Source organism: Chelonoidis abingdonii, chromosome 11, assembly GCF_003597395.2.
Source record: "Chelonoidis abingdonii isolate Lonesome George chromosome 11, CheloAbing_2.0, whole genome shotgun sequence".
In the NCBI taxonomy this organism is placed as follows: Eukaryota; Metazoa; Chordata; order Testudines; family Testudinidae; genus Chelonoidis; species Chelonoidis abingdonii.
Window position 1 is genome coordinate 6,187,074 of NC_133779.1, and position 13,542 is coordinate 6,200,615.

Below are 13,542 nucleotides of genomic sequence, written 5' to 3' on the forward strand. Positions count from 1 at the left end.
AAGCGCTTAGTCAAAGTCCCTCCTCATTCTCTCTTCTGCAGACTGCAAACAATACCCAGTCCCTCAGCTCCTCATCTCATAATCATGTGCTCCAGCTCCCTAATTCATTTTTGTTGCCGCTCCGCCTGACGCTTACCAATATTTCCAATCCTCCTTGTAGGTGGGGCCCCAAAACTGGATCACAGTTCTCAATGAAAGCCTCATCAATGCCGAAAAGAGGGAATGATCACAGTCTCTCGATCTGCGCAATGCCTCCAACTATACACCCAAAAATGCGTTAAGCTACTGGCAAAAGGCACACTTGCGACTCGTACCAGCTCTCATACCACGATAACCCTGGTCCTTTTCCTGCCGAACGTGCCAGGTGGCTAACTCTGAGTCTGCAGGAACATAAGCCCCGAGCATCCCTGTATGAACCAGGCCAAGCTTCCTCCATCCCATGGAAATCCTTCCTCTCATGACTGACATACCAACTTCCAGTTGCATGGGTCCAGCTGCAGCTTCACATCAGCCAAGTCCGTCCTGACGTAAGTAACGAAGAGTCCACAGCTAAATATTTGTCCCTCCCTGTGGTAACTAGACACCGACAAATTGCCCCTACTTCCACAGTAGACTAAGAAGACTGAGATTCCTGGTTCTCTGGCCTGCCAAGCAGGTTATTCTAAAGCCTTACTCATCCTGGGGCACTTCGCATCTCAATCTTAATCAAAGCTCCTTCTGAACTGTGGCACCAGCAATACCCGGCAAAGCGCCAAATTCAACCTCTCTGCAGCAAATAACATAACCAGGAACACTGTTAATCGTTGTGCCCACAGCATCAACACTGGGACTCCTGCAGCTGATTGTCCACCAACAGATCCCCCCCAAGATCTGTCAGTCGCATTCCCAGGCTAGAATCCCCACAGATGGCCTACTCTCCGCAGCCCTAGTTACCATCTATATTAGCCGTATTCATTGCTGTGCCCCAATTACCAAGCGATCCAGACCGCTCTGTTATCAGTGGCACGAAATACCGACAACATTCCCCGACGCTTGCACCATACGGCCAATTAATTCAGTGAGAACTTTATGTTTCTTCCAGGGCTCTTGCTAAAAATGCTAAATAAGCGTAGGGCCAAAACAGCGACCCCCACTAAGATATCACAGCTGCCAAAGTGACAATACCCGTAATTAACATTTGAAGACAATGTCGGTTTGCCTGGGTTTAAGCCATTTGACTGTCCCATGGTCATTATATTGCCTAAGTTTTTTAATCAACTGCCAAATGCATCTGTCTGATTGCTAAGATATGCAACATCAAAACAACGTTTACCGTTTGCATCAAATTGTACTTTTTGATAAGAAAAAAGATAGAAGTAATAGACAGGATCCATTTCCACATTTAAATTGGTATTCCCTCACTATATATAGTTAATAGGGTCACTGGCTCAGCCTGCAGGCGCCTAGCCATTTTGCTACTCAACACAGCTGGCACGTGGGGCGCTCTCTGCCTGGGGCGGTCCAGTGACTCTGCGTGGACACTCCTGCAGACGATGCCTGTTGGAGGGTACGCGGCCCGCGCTCAGGGTGACCGCTCCGCGGGTGTGCCTGCGGAGCTCCACCGGACATGGGACAGCGACCTCGCAGAGCAACGTCCGTAGCAGGTCCAACCGAGCCCCGTCCCTGCCCCCCTCGTCTGGGCGACGCCAGAGCGCCCCCCCGGGCATCCGACCCAACGAACGCGCTTGCGTGCTGGGGGACAGCCCTGATCAGCTGCCCATATCTATGCGGAATGTCAGTCTGAAACAAGCCCAAATTACAGTCACCATTTGCCCTTTTTAAATAGGCACAAGATGCACTTCTTCCAAATCGTCGAACACCCAGTCCCAACTTATTGAAACCACATTAAGGCCACGGGCTCCTCAGACAAGCTTCTTCTAAAACCCTAGGAATGAGTTCCAGACTATTGCAATGTAAAATTTCTAACTTTAGTAACATCTATTAAATATGTTTGGCACAGAAGCTGGCACACACATGGTTAGGGCCACATAGAAATTGGGAAGGCTGGCAACAGAAAGTAACCCTGACAAGAGCAGGGAAGCAGCATGGAAGTGGATAACCCTGCTCGCCGCAAGCTGGCGGGGGGGGGGCTATCCGGCAGCGCGGGGGTTAACCCGCCGGCGGTGGGGGGAGGTTTCGGCAGCGCAGGGGTTAACCCGCCGGCGGGGGGAGGGCTATCCGGCAGCGCGGGGGTTAACCCGCCGGCGGCGGGGGGGTATCCGGCGGCGCGGGGGTTAACCCGCCGGCGGGGCCGCTCTGTGGCTGCGGCTCCTTCCCTGGGTCGTTCAGTCGCGCGGAGCCGGCGCCTCTGAACACCGCCCGGACTCGCTGCTGCCCCAGGATTGACCCGCGGAGGGTAAGGGGCTGGGCTCGCACCAGGGACCCCATGGCACCCAGCGGACACGGCCCAGTGGGGGGCTACGGACCCTGCACGCTACCCCCCGCCCCCCGGTGACCCTCTGTCCCGGGAGCGCTGCACGGTGAGATCACGTGTGGGGCTGGGGGTGCCCAGGCGTGGGGCACAGGGTAGGGTGCTGGTGTGGGGCTGGGGGTGCCCAGGCTTGGGGCACAGGGTGGGATGCTGGTGTGTGGGGCTGGGGCTGCCCAGGCATGGGACACAGGGTGGGGTGTTGGCATGTGAGACTGGGGGTGCCCAGGTGTGGGGTGCTGGTGGGTGGGACTGGGGGTGCCCAGGTGTGGGGCACATGGTGGGGTGCTGGTGTGTGAGACCCTCCCCCCCAAGGTACCCCCTGCCCCTCACGATACCCCCATGCTCTCATCTGCTCTCTCATGCCGCCCCCCACCCCATCAGTCCATCTCCCCTGGGCCGGTGTCCTTCTGGGCTCCAGAACAGGACAGGGTGGTGGTGGGGCTGATCCAGGTGTCCCCTCCTGGGCTCTGGGGGTCACCTCATGGCTCAGTCCTCTGCCAGGTTAACCCCTTCCAGGACCTCTCGGGCTAAAGTCTAGGAGTCAGGTTTGGGGCAGCATCACCCCCTGCTGGTTAGGTGACCCCAATGCCTGGGCCACTTCTCCCTGGAAGTGAGGGGCACGAGCAGTGATGGGGGAGCCCAGGGCTGGACTGGCAGGGGGCTGCACGTCGGCAGTGCAGGGTACTGGCAGAGATGGGGGGGATCCCAGGGCTGGGGGAGCAGGGGCTGTGGATCGGGGCACTGGCATTGATGGGGGGAGCCGAGGGCTGGGATAGCAGGGGCTGTGGGTCGGGGGTGAGGGGCACTGGCAGTGATGGGGGAGCCCAGGGCTGGGGGAGCACGGGCTGTGGATCAGAAGTGAGGGGCACTGGCAGTGATGAGGGAGAGTCGAGGGCTGGGGTGGCAGGGGCTGTGGGTCAGGAGTGAGGGGCACTGGCAGTGATGGGGTGGGAACTGTCTCATCCCACCTAGCTGATCTGAGTTCGGGTGGAGCTGTTCGGAAGAGCAGGAGGGGAGGGGTTGGGGGGCAGCCAGCAGGTGGAGTTGGGGTCTCACTGGGGGAGGTCACAGGGTGTAAGGCCGGGTGGGGAGGACCAATGGCACCGTGTGAGAGTGCTGCCCCCTGCAGAGGGAGCGCCCAGAGCTGGGCACCTGGGATCCCACACCCCAGACCTCGCCAGCGGGCGCTGGCCTGAGGGGCCGAAGGGAAACGAGGCCGGGTTTTGTGTTGAGCCCCAGACAGGGAACAACGCTGGATCCTGGCCCGCATGCCATGACAAATGACCAGCTCTGCCAGGGCCTTGCACCGGAGTCCTGGCGCCGAAGCCTTGGTGTGTGGGGCCCAGAGTTCTCCCTGTGGGGTTCTCTGGAGCTCACCCAATGCCGGTGGCCGTGCCATACTGTAACACTGGCACTCAGAGCAGGCATTAGTGGCTGGGCTCCCTCTGGGACTGGCCTGGCCCCCGCCGGGTACTAGCCTAGAGCGAGGGGGGTCGTTTGCGGACAGGGCAGGAGCCCGGGGACGTGGGTGGTAACTTAACTCATCTCTGCAGGGGAGACAAGGGGCTGGGAGGGGTGCCCGGGACAGGACATGTGCCAGGCCCCAAGAGCAGCATAGCCTGTGGGCAGTGATGCTGGCAGAGGGTGTCACAGCACAAAGCAGCGCAGGAGTCCACCACCCCCCACACGGAGACCTGGGCTGGGGCTCCCAGCATGTGGCCAAAGCCGGGTCACCTTGGACACTGGAAAAAGTGAATTTGGGAGCCCACCCCAGAGCTGGGCGCAGGTGGTGCCGGACCAATGACTGGGGTAAATCGGAGATAGGCTGCTTTCACCTGGGGCCGAATTTTCCCAAGGGATTTGAGGGGCATGAGGGCATGGCAGACACTGAAGAAATCTGCCCCCAAATATGGATGCAAAGTGAGAGAAAACGTGGCCATTCCTGGGCTGCTCTTGGCTCAGCCCCTCAGCTGAGTTTAGCGTTGCGGCGGGGAGCCCTGGCCAGGTTTGGGACGGGAGGTCCCGCTGAGGGTCGGGGGATGTCGGCCAGGGCTGCCGGTGGGACGGACGGGTGCCATGTCTGTGTGACAGGCCAGAGAGGAGACTTTGGAGGGGCAGTCGCAGGGGGTGCCTGGGCTTGAGCCGCTAGCTCTCTGTGCAGCAGGGGCCCTGCCTGGCAGGGTATGGGAGTAGCCCAGACTCGGCCCTCAGGATGGCAGGAGGGTAAGATGAGCTGTGACGGCTGTATCCAGCCCTGTGAAGGGGCGAAGGGCATGGGGGTTGGCAGGGCATGACCCCTCGCTCTAGGCCCCTGGCCCCCTGGGGAGGGGCCCTGCCCTATTTCCCAGGCCCCAGGCCAGCTCTGCAGCCCGCAGGAATCCTGGCGCCAGATCCCACCCATCCAGCTGCACTTTCAGCATGTTCCCAGCAGGGAGGAGTATCAGGGTCATTGAGGGAAACTGAGGCACCAAGCCACGGGGCAGGGGCTGGCCCCAGCACACAGAGCCAGGGACACGGCTGGGAACAGGACCCAGGAAGGACTCTGGCTGGGAGGGAACCCTGGGCTAAGGCCCCACTGCCAGGGTTCCCCTCCCCCACTGTGCAGACCCCAAGGCTTGTCTCCACCGACACTGGTGACAGGGGGCAGTGACCCAGCGCCTGGGGAGATTGGGAGAAGCTAGCTGCCCCCAAGCCCCACCTCAGGGTCTGACCCCCAGCCCCTGCAGGGAGCTCTGCCAGTCCCCCCCTCTTCCCACCCAGCCTCTGGACTCTGACCCCAAGCAAGGAGCCGGCCCTGACCCTCAACCTCTGCAGGGATCTCTGCCAGTCCCCGCCCTCCTTCCCACCCAGCCTCTGGGTTCTGACCCCCAGCTCCTGCAGGGAGCTCTGCCAGCCCCCCTCCCACCCAACCTCTGGGCTCTGACCCCCAGCTCCTGCAGGGAGCTCTGGCAGCCCCCATCCCCTCAGCCTCTGGGGTCTGACCCCCAGCCCCTTCACGGAGCTCTGCCAGCCCCCCTCCCACCCAGCCTTTGGGCTCTGACCCCCAGCCCCTTCACGGAGCTCTGCCAGCCCCTCCACCCAGCCTTGGGCTCTGACCCCCAACCTTCCCGGAGCTCTGCCAGCCCCTGCGCAACCTCAGCCTCTGGGCTCTGACCCTAACCCCCCTTACCTGAGCTCTGCCTGCCGCCCAGACCCAGCCCGGGCGCTGCCTGCCCAGTGGCTGTTCAGAGAGGCAGCCCCCATCTCTCCCCATAATCCCAAATGCCAGGGGCCGGTCAGCAGGGGTTGTCGCCAGGGCTGGGATGACAGCTGGGTGCAGGACTGGGGCTGTTGGGTCCTGTCGGAGCTGTCTGGTCTCGCGCTTTCATGCCCCATTGCGGAGGCAAATGGTCAAGTTGTGCCCACGGGGGTGATGTCTCCCCTCCCCACACAGCACAAGCCGCGGACGTTCACCGGAGCAACACCTCATTTCCTCAATTTTCCCAATAGCTTGAACTGGCTGCCCGGAGCCAGCTGCCTCCCTGGGGACTATTAACCCCTATCGTGCAGCTGCGGCTGATGGCCAGGGCTCGGAGCCCAGGCATTGGCAGCGCCCTGTGGCGTGGCTGAATCCCCAAGGGGCTGTCCTGCCCTGGCCAGGGCCCTGGCTGCCAGGCCCACGGCTCACCTCCTGTGGGCAGGGAGGTGGACCTACGGCGCTCCTGGGCACCAGGGCCAGGTTGCCAGCAATGCACCTGGGAAGCTAGCCCACAATTCCAGCTTCACATCTCCACAGCAGTGGGGTTCAGGTCAGTTCGCACAGGCCCCAGGCATTGTGGGATAGCTGTGGGAGCGGACGGGCTCCAGAGCATGTAGGATATAGTGGGGAGCAGCACCGGCCCCGGGCAATGTTGGGATAGCTGTGGGGAGCGGGCACGGCCCCCCGGCTTGTAGGATACTAGCGGGGAGCAGCACCAGGCCCCGAGGCATTGTGGATAGCTGGGGGGCGGCACGGGCCCCAGAGCATTGTAGGATACTAGCGGGGAGCAGCACAGGCCCCAGGGCATTGTGGGATAGCTGTGGGGAGCGGCATGGGCCCCAGAGCATTGTAGGATACTAGCGGGGAGCAGCACAGGCCCCAGGGCATTGTGGGATAGCTGTGGGGAGTGGCACGGGCCCCAGAGCATTGTAGGATACTAGTGGGGAGCAGCACAGGCCCCAGGGCATTCTGGGATAGCTGCAGGATGGGGCAAGGGCCCCAAAGCATTGTGGGGTATGGCACAGGCCCAAGGACACTGTGGGAGAGCAGTGGGGAGCGGCACAGGCCCCAGGGCATTGTGGGATAGCAGTGGGGAGCAGCCTTGGCCCCCCGGCATTGTGGGATAGCTGTGGAAGGACCACTAGAGTCAGTCCTAAAGCACCCCCAGTTCCAGTCTCCCTGGCTCCCCTCCACACACACACACACACCCGGCGGAGCTGGGGCGGGGCTGAGAGCCGAGGCTAGAGCCGTGGGCTGCCCACTGGGCTCGGACTGGTGCGCCGAGACCCTTGCATGGTTACAGCAGGGCGGCGGTTGGCCCGTGGCAATGAGGCCCATCGTGCGGGTTAGCGCCCAGCCCTGCTGCCCTCTGCCTGGAGCAGAGCTGGGTGCGTCAGGCTGGGATGGCAGGGGAGTGCGGGTCGGGACTGAGGGGCACCCATGCGGGGAGGAGTCACAGCAGTTTGGCGCAGTTGGGGCTGATCTGCCCACCCCCGTCTCTTGCCTCTCAGCTTCCAGAAAGTGATTCCTGAGTGTCCCCTGCAATGGCCTCATGCAGGGACTGGGGTACTGGGGGCTCCCCCAAGCCAGCTCCTGCCCCGCTTCCTACAGCGCCCCCTGCTGGGAGAGGCTGGGACTGGAGTAGCCAGGAGCTCCCCCGCAGCCAGCTCCTGCCCCGCTCCCCACAGCGTCCCCTGCTGGGAGAGGCCAGGCCTGGCATAGCTGTGAGCTCCCCTGCCCAGACTCCAAGGACAGGCTGGTGCGGCTCTGTCCTGGTGCGTGCCTGCCGGGGCCCAGCTGGGCTGCAGAGCGAGGCCCTGGCACATCCGGCCGCACAGACGGGCGAGCAGGTTATAAATAGCCCCGCACCGGGGTAATCGAATTGGGCTGCGAGCACAGGCTGCCACAAGTGCACCAGCTGGGGGGCTGGTCCCGGCTGGGCCAGGCTGGGGGGACACTTTAACCCTTTCACGCCTGGGGCTGCTTGCATGCTGAGGAGAGGGGGGCGGGACCCCAGTCCTCACTGCCAGAGGATAGGAGGGGGGCTCAGGTGCTGGGGATGCCACTGGAGGCCTAGTTCAGGCCCGTGGTGGGGTGACAGGGTGGGTCTGGTTGGCTGGGGGGTAACATTGGGGGTGACTGTGGTGGAGATGAGGGGGCTAGGGAGGGGATGGGCCGTTGGGGAGGATATGGGCTGGGAGGGAGCTGGGAGGGTGAGCTGGCATGGGAGGAGGTGGCTGGGGGAATATGGGGCTGAAAGGTGGGTTGAACATAGGAGCGAGGGGGCTGTCGGGGGATAGGTGCTGTTGGGGGGGACAGGGGCTGGGAGGCGGGCTGGAAGATGGATTGCAAAGAGGAGGGGGTGCTGTGGGGGCATGAGGGCTGTGGAGGGGGCTGGGAAGGTGGGTTTTGCATGGGGAGGGGGTTGGGCTGCCAGGCGGGAGAATGGGCTGTGGGAGGGATAAGAGACCTGGGGAAGGGGCTGGGAAGGTGGGTTTGGCATGGGGAAGGGGGTGGCTGTGGGGCATGAGGGGTGGGAAGGTGGGTATTTTGTCATTGGGCAAGGGGGGGGGCTGTTGGGTGCGGAATGAAGGGGCTGGGGAGGGAGGTGGCGGGCGCTTCCCGGGCAGGGAGCGTCTCTCCCTCGGGCCCATCTGCGTGGGCAGCAGGTGGGCAGCGAGGGCTGGACTGGGCTAATGTCATTGCAGCTGGTAATGGGCAGACAGGGAGAGGAAGCGGGGCTGGGGCTGGACACGCTGCCTCCCTCTGGGCCCCCACCCTCAGGGCACTGAGACCTACCGGGGATGGCGTTGGGGCCCCGCTGGGCGGGGCTGGGTGGGGGGTGGGGACAGGAGCCCCCAACCCTGATGATGCCCCCCAAGATCTCACCCAGGCTCTCTGTGTGTGTGACAAGCAGCGTCCCTCGTCCTCTCATCACCCTGCCTCCCTCGGGACCTTGTGGCCCCACTGACAGGCCAGACGGCAGGACCCTCTGGGTGAGCCCATGGGGCAGGGCCCCCCCTTCTCCCCCCCCCACACTTTGGGCTCTGGGATGCTGCACACGGGGCAGGGTAATATTCACTCTGCTCAATGGTTCTGGCACAAATACCAGTGGGGCTGCAGTTTGGGACTGAGGGGCACCAGCTGTGTTGGGGGGATCCCAGGGCTGGGCCTGCAGGGGGCTGCGGGTCGGGAGTGAGGGGCACTGGCTGAGTTGTGGGGAGCCCAGGGCTGGGCCTGCAGGGGGGCTGCAGGTCGGGAGCGAGGGGCGTCATAGAGTCCCCCTGGCCCAGCCACAGCTCCCGACTGAGTCATTGTGCCCCAGTGACCTGTTCCTGGGTTCATCTGGAGGGAAGGGCCCCCGGAAGTTGTGGGGCAGGTCCCTGGGCTCTGGCACCAGGCCCTCTCTTGCCATGCTAATGCACTGCCTGCTGGATCTCATGGAAGGGTGGGGTGATGGGGCCCAACGTGCCGTGTGATGGGGAGGGGCCCGCAGTCACCACGATATGGCCCCAGGTGTTGGGTGGGTCCAGCCCCCCTTGCCCAGCCCCTCACCACTCGCCAGCTGGTTACACAGTAACAAGGCTCTGCCACAGCATCCCTAACACACCACAGCTCCGGCCTCACCCAGCACGGCTCAGGGCTTACTGGGTAGGGCTGGGATCCAGGACTCCTGGGTTCCATTCCAGTGGCTCCAAACGATTCCCCATTGAGTCTGGTTAAGTCTCTTCCACTCTCTGTGCTCCAGCCCCACTGGGCTGGGCAGAGTCCATCCAGCTGAGCCACTGGAGGGACAAATTCCTGGGCTTCTCTGTGTGGGATGGGCCTGGGCTAGTGCTTTTGCGGGAGCAATGGGGCAGATGGTCCCCAACTGGAGAGCAGGCCTGGGGGGGAGGGAAGGTGCTGGCTCGTCCTGGGAGCCCAGAGTCCACACTCGGGCAGCTTCCTGGCTAGCCCAGCCCAGGACCACCAGTTCCTGGCTTTCTCTGGGTGAACTGAGAGTAGGCAGAGCCAGCCAGGGCTCCCCTCAGTGTCCTCCAGGGCTCAGCCACCCCCCTGCTACCATCAGTGGTGAGGGGGGGATCAGGCAGCTGGAGGGATGTTGGTGGTGGGGAGCATCAGGAGTGTGTGGGGGGTGTTGTATAGTGGGGTGGAGGGATGGGTCTGGCTAGGGAGGAAGCAGAAAAGGGGCCAGTTTCCTCCCAATGCTGGAAAGTCTCAAAATCTCCAAGAAATGTGGCAGTGGAGGGAGAACCAGAATTCTGGCAGTAGCAGCTAAATTACTCCCTCCCCCAAAGCTCCGATAAGGGCACAGCCAGCCCAGAGCCCCCTGCACGGTTGCTGGGCAGAAGGTATATGTTGGCCCCTAACTCAACCCAAGGGCACCCCCTGCCCTTGCCCCCGGCAGCGTTGCAGGGATCTCAGGAAACCAGCTGATTCAACCCCCTGCTCAAAGCAGGATTAACCCTAACCCCCCCCTAAATCCCCCAATGGCCCCCTCAAGGATTGAACCCCCAACCCTGGGTTTAGCAGGCCAATACTCAAACCACTAAGCTATCCCTGCCCTGCCCCCATGCCCAGCTGGGGGCATCAGGACCCAGGCATCCTAGCCCCAAGATGGGGCCCCTCCTCAGAAATGGATCAGGGCTCCCCATCTCCTCCAGTCAACCCAGAGCCAAGCCATGGGCCTCACTGGCCCCATGGACAATCCATCCCTCGGGAGCTGTCTGCTTGGGGCAGGCCAGGTGCATTGTGGGTTATTCCCTCAGGTGGGGGCTGGCCAGGTGCATTGTGGGGGCCAGTCCCTCATCCCCTTGTGTGGGGGAGGCCAGGTGCATTGTGGGATATTCCCTCAGGAGGGGCTGGCCAGGTGCATTGTGGGATATTCCCTTCATTGCCCCCAGCCCTCCCAAGAGGCCATTCCTGGAGCCCTCCAGATCTGGATATCCACTTTCTATCACCAGCCTGTTTGTGGATCGGATGAGGATACAAATGTATCCACATCGCGCTGGGCTCTAGCTATTTCCGCCCATGGCAGCCTGGTCCCACGCAAAGCCCCTGATTTCCGTACACGCCTCGGCCCCAGCCCGAGTGGGACTGGGCCCGGGTCTCCAGTCCCACCCATGGCAGAGGACAGGGACCGTGGGTGGGGGCCCCACTCCGGCCAGTGGTTGAGATTTGAAGCATTTTCCTTTGTTTTGGTAAAAATCCAGTGTTTTTATTGGGATCCAACCAGCAGCTTTGCTGGGGCCCAATCAGCAGGTCCCTTTAGAGACCCCCCAACCCAGTGGGGCCCCCCTCTCCTCCCAGAGCTGGGAATAGACCCCAGAAGTCCAGACTCCCAGACCCCCCTGCTCTAACCACTCACTTTAAACCCCTTGCTTGCTTTACACTGTGGGAGTTTGGGAGCCGGGACTCCTGGGTTCTGTCCCTGGTGCTGGGAGCCACGACTCCTGGGTTCTATCCCAGCTCTGTCACCCACTCACTTTATGCTGATCCCTTCCTGCCAATCAGTGCCTCAGTTTCCCTGTCTGTGATGTGGGGAGAAGGATGCTGCCCCCCTGCCTGAATTTGGGTGCTCTAAGATACCCGCTGGAGGGGCCCAGTCTGGCCAAGACCCCAGCCCACCCTCCTGCAGGGCCCCAAACCATGGGAGCAAAGGCCCCGCAGCTCAGCCCCACAGCCATTAACCGGGATCAAAGGCACAGGGTGTGTGAGGATGGCACTATCTAATCAGGTATGAAGTGCGATGCAAATAAATTGCCTGTTGCCAGGGAACGGGGCCCAGCCTCAGTTGGCACAGAGATGGGGGCAGGGACAGATAGAGCCACCCCCTCCCCTCACCCTGGTTCTGCTGACCCCTCCCCAGCCTTCGGCCCCCGATCACTCCGTGCTGTGGGGAGGGGAATTTCCCACTCCCAGCCAAGCCAGCTCCATTGGCTTGTGCCCCGTCCGGCACAGGTGCCCCAGGACATGAACTCTCTGTCCTTAGCCCCAGTCAGAGGAGCCAGGTCATGCCACTAATTTTAATTCTACCAACCCCTGGGTGAGGCTACCACCTGGCACCAAGGAGCCCCAGCCGGCGGCAGTAGTGGGCTGTTACCCACCCCAGGGAGCTGTCCTCAGCCAGTGGGGCCTGGCCCAGGGCTGCCGGGCCCTTGGAGAGGAGCAACGGCAGAACCCGTCAGGGCTGTTGTTGAGATGGGGATGGGGGGAGTGTGAGGCTCTGGCAGGATCGGGCCCGGCACTGGCGCTCTGTGGCTGGGGGGGCCTGTTGGGGCTGCGCTGGGCCCTGGAATCTCGTCTCTCAGCCGCTGGCTCCGTTGCCTTTGTCATTTGGTGCCCGGCAGGGGAGTTCCAAGGCCAGGCCAGGGGGATTAGGTGATTAGGGGCCTGGAAAGGCTGCGCTCACCTGCCTGTGGCTGCCGTCCAGCCAGCGCCATTGGACCCCTGATGCTTGGCCTCAGCCAGCCCCGGCCTCCTGGCTGCTAGCCATCACCCCCCAGCCCCTGCCCCCAGCCATAACCCTCCAGCCTCCAGCCAGTCCCCAGTCCCTGCCCCCAGCCTCCAGCCAGTCCCGGCATCCTGGTCATCACCCCCCAGCCCCCAGACTCTTGACCTCCAGACTCTTGACTCTCCAGCCAGCCCCCAGCCCCTGCCTCCAGCTAGCCCTAGGCTCTCTGGTCCAGACTCACCCCCGCCAGCCCCACCCTGTCCCCCTGGCTCCCAGCCTCCACCCACCACTACCCAGCCCCTCCATTCCACCAGTCTGGCCCTGGCGTCTCGGCTGCCCCCATCAACACCCCCTGCCTCCAGCCATCACCCCCCACCTCCCTGGCCCAGTCTCCAGCCTGAAGCCCCTCCCCCTGCCAGCTCCCATCCCTTGCCCCTCCTGATGCCCGGCCTCCAGCCTCCCCTCCTCCCCCGCTGGCTTCCATGCATGGCCCAGCTCAGCTCCCAGCCATTGCCCCTCGCTCCACCCCTGGGTGAGATTCACTTCCCCTCCATTAACGCCGCCTGCCTTGATTCTGAACAGATCAGGGGCAGGGAGGTGCGAGCCGGAGCCTCCCAGCAGAGCTCTTGCAGCCTTAACTGTCCCGGGCACCATCCCCAGCTGACCTTAACTTTGCCCGTCCCACTCCACCCTTAACTCTGCCCCCTGGCAGCTGGCACCTTCCTCAACTGACCTTAACTGCCCCTTCTCCCCTCTCCATCCCACCCTTAATGCTGTTCCCTTCACTCCCCTCCCTCTCACCCCTTGACTCTCCCCCTTCATGCCCCCCCCGACTCTGCCCCGGCACTGGCCCGTCAGTCGGATGCCCTGTAATGACATGGCTCCTGGTTTCTGGCTGGCGCTGCTGCCTCGCAGGGTGCCCCCACCCAAGGCGCAGTCAGGGGGTGCTGAGGCAGGGTGGGGGGTGTCAGGGTGCCCAGGGGGGTGACAGGGCCCTGGGGAGGCAGGAAGTTGTGCAGAGGTCAGCCCTGCACTGCGCCCAGCTAATCCATGCTAAAGTCAGTCGTGCCCATGGCCTGTGGTTCCTGTTTTCCTCCAGCAGCCACACAAGCTGCACCTGATCAGCCTCCGTGACTACCCCTGAGGGCAGGGAGAGGCAGGCTTGGTTGGGGGGGGAGGGGAAAGCTGGCTGCTAGAGGGGGAGGGCTGACTTGGGGGGGAAGCTGGCTTGCCAGGTGAGAGGTGGTGCTAGCTTGGGGGTGGGGGGGATCTGGCAGGGGTAGAGGGGGAGTCACCCTGGGGGTCTGTCTGGAAGGTGGCTGGGGGGCTCTGGCTGTAGGCAGGATGGGGGATAGGAGGCTGGCTAAGAGTTTGGGGGGG

The 13,542-nt window shown here is 62.8% G+C and overlaps 2 protein-coding genes across 3 annotated transcripts in view; both read left to right on the forward strand.

The window, feature by feature from the left end:
* The window catches only part of OPA3 (outer mitochondrial membrane lipid metabolism regulator OPA3), a 45,875-nt gene that overhangs the window by 18,908 nt on the left and 13,425 nt on the right, over positions 1-13,542 (forward strand). The window lies entirely within an intron of this gene.
* GPR4 (G protein-coupled receptor 4) overlaps positions 2,405-13,542 on the forward strand; it is a 14,776-nt gene continuing 3,638 nt past the window's right edge. Inside the window, exon 1 of the mRNA XM_075070455.1 lies at positions 2,405-2,519. The gene's annotated coding sequence lies outside the window, so the exon portion shown is untranslated. The remainder of the gene's footprint in view (positions 2,520-13,542) is intronic.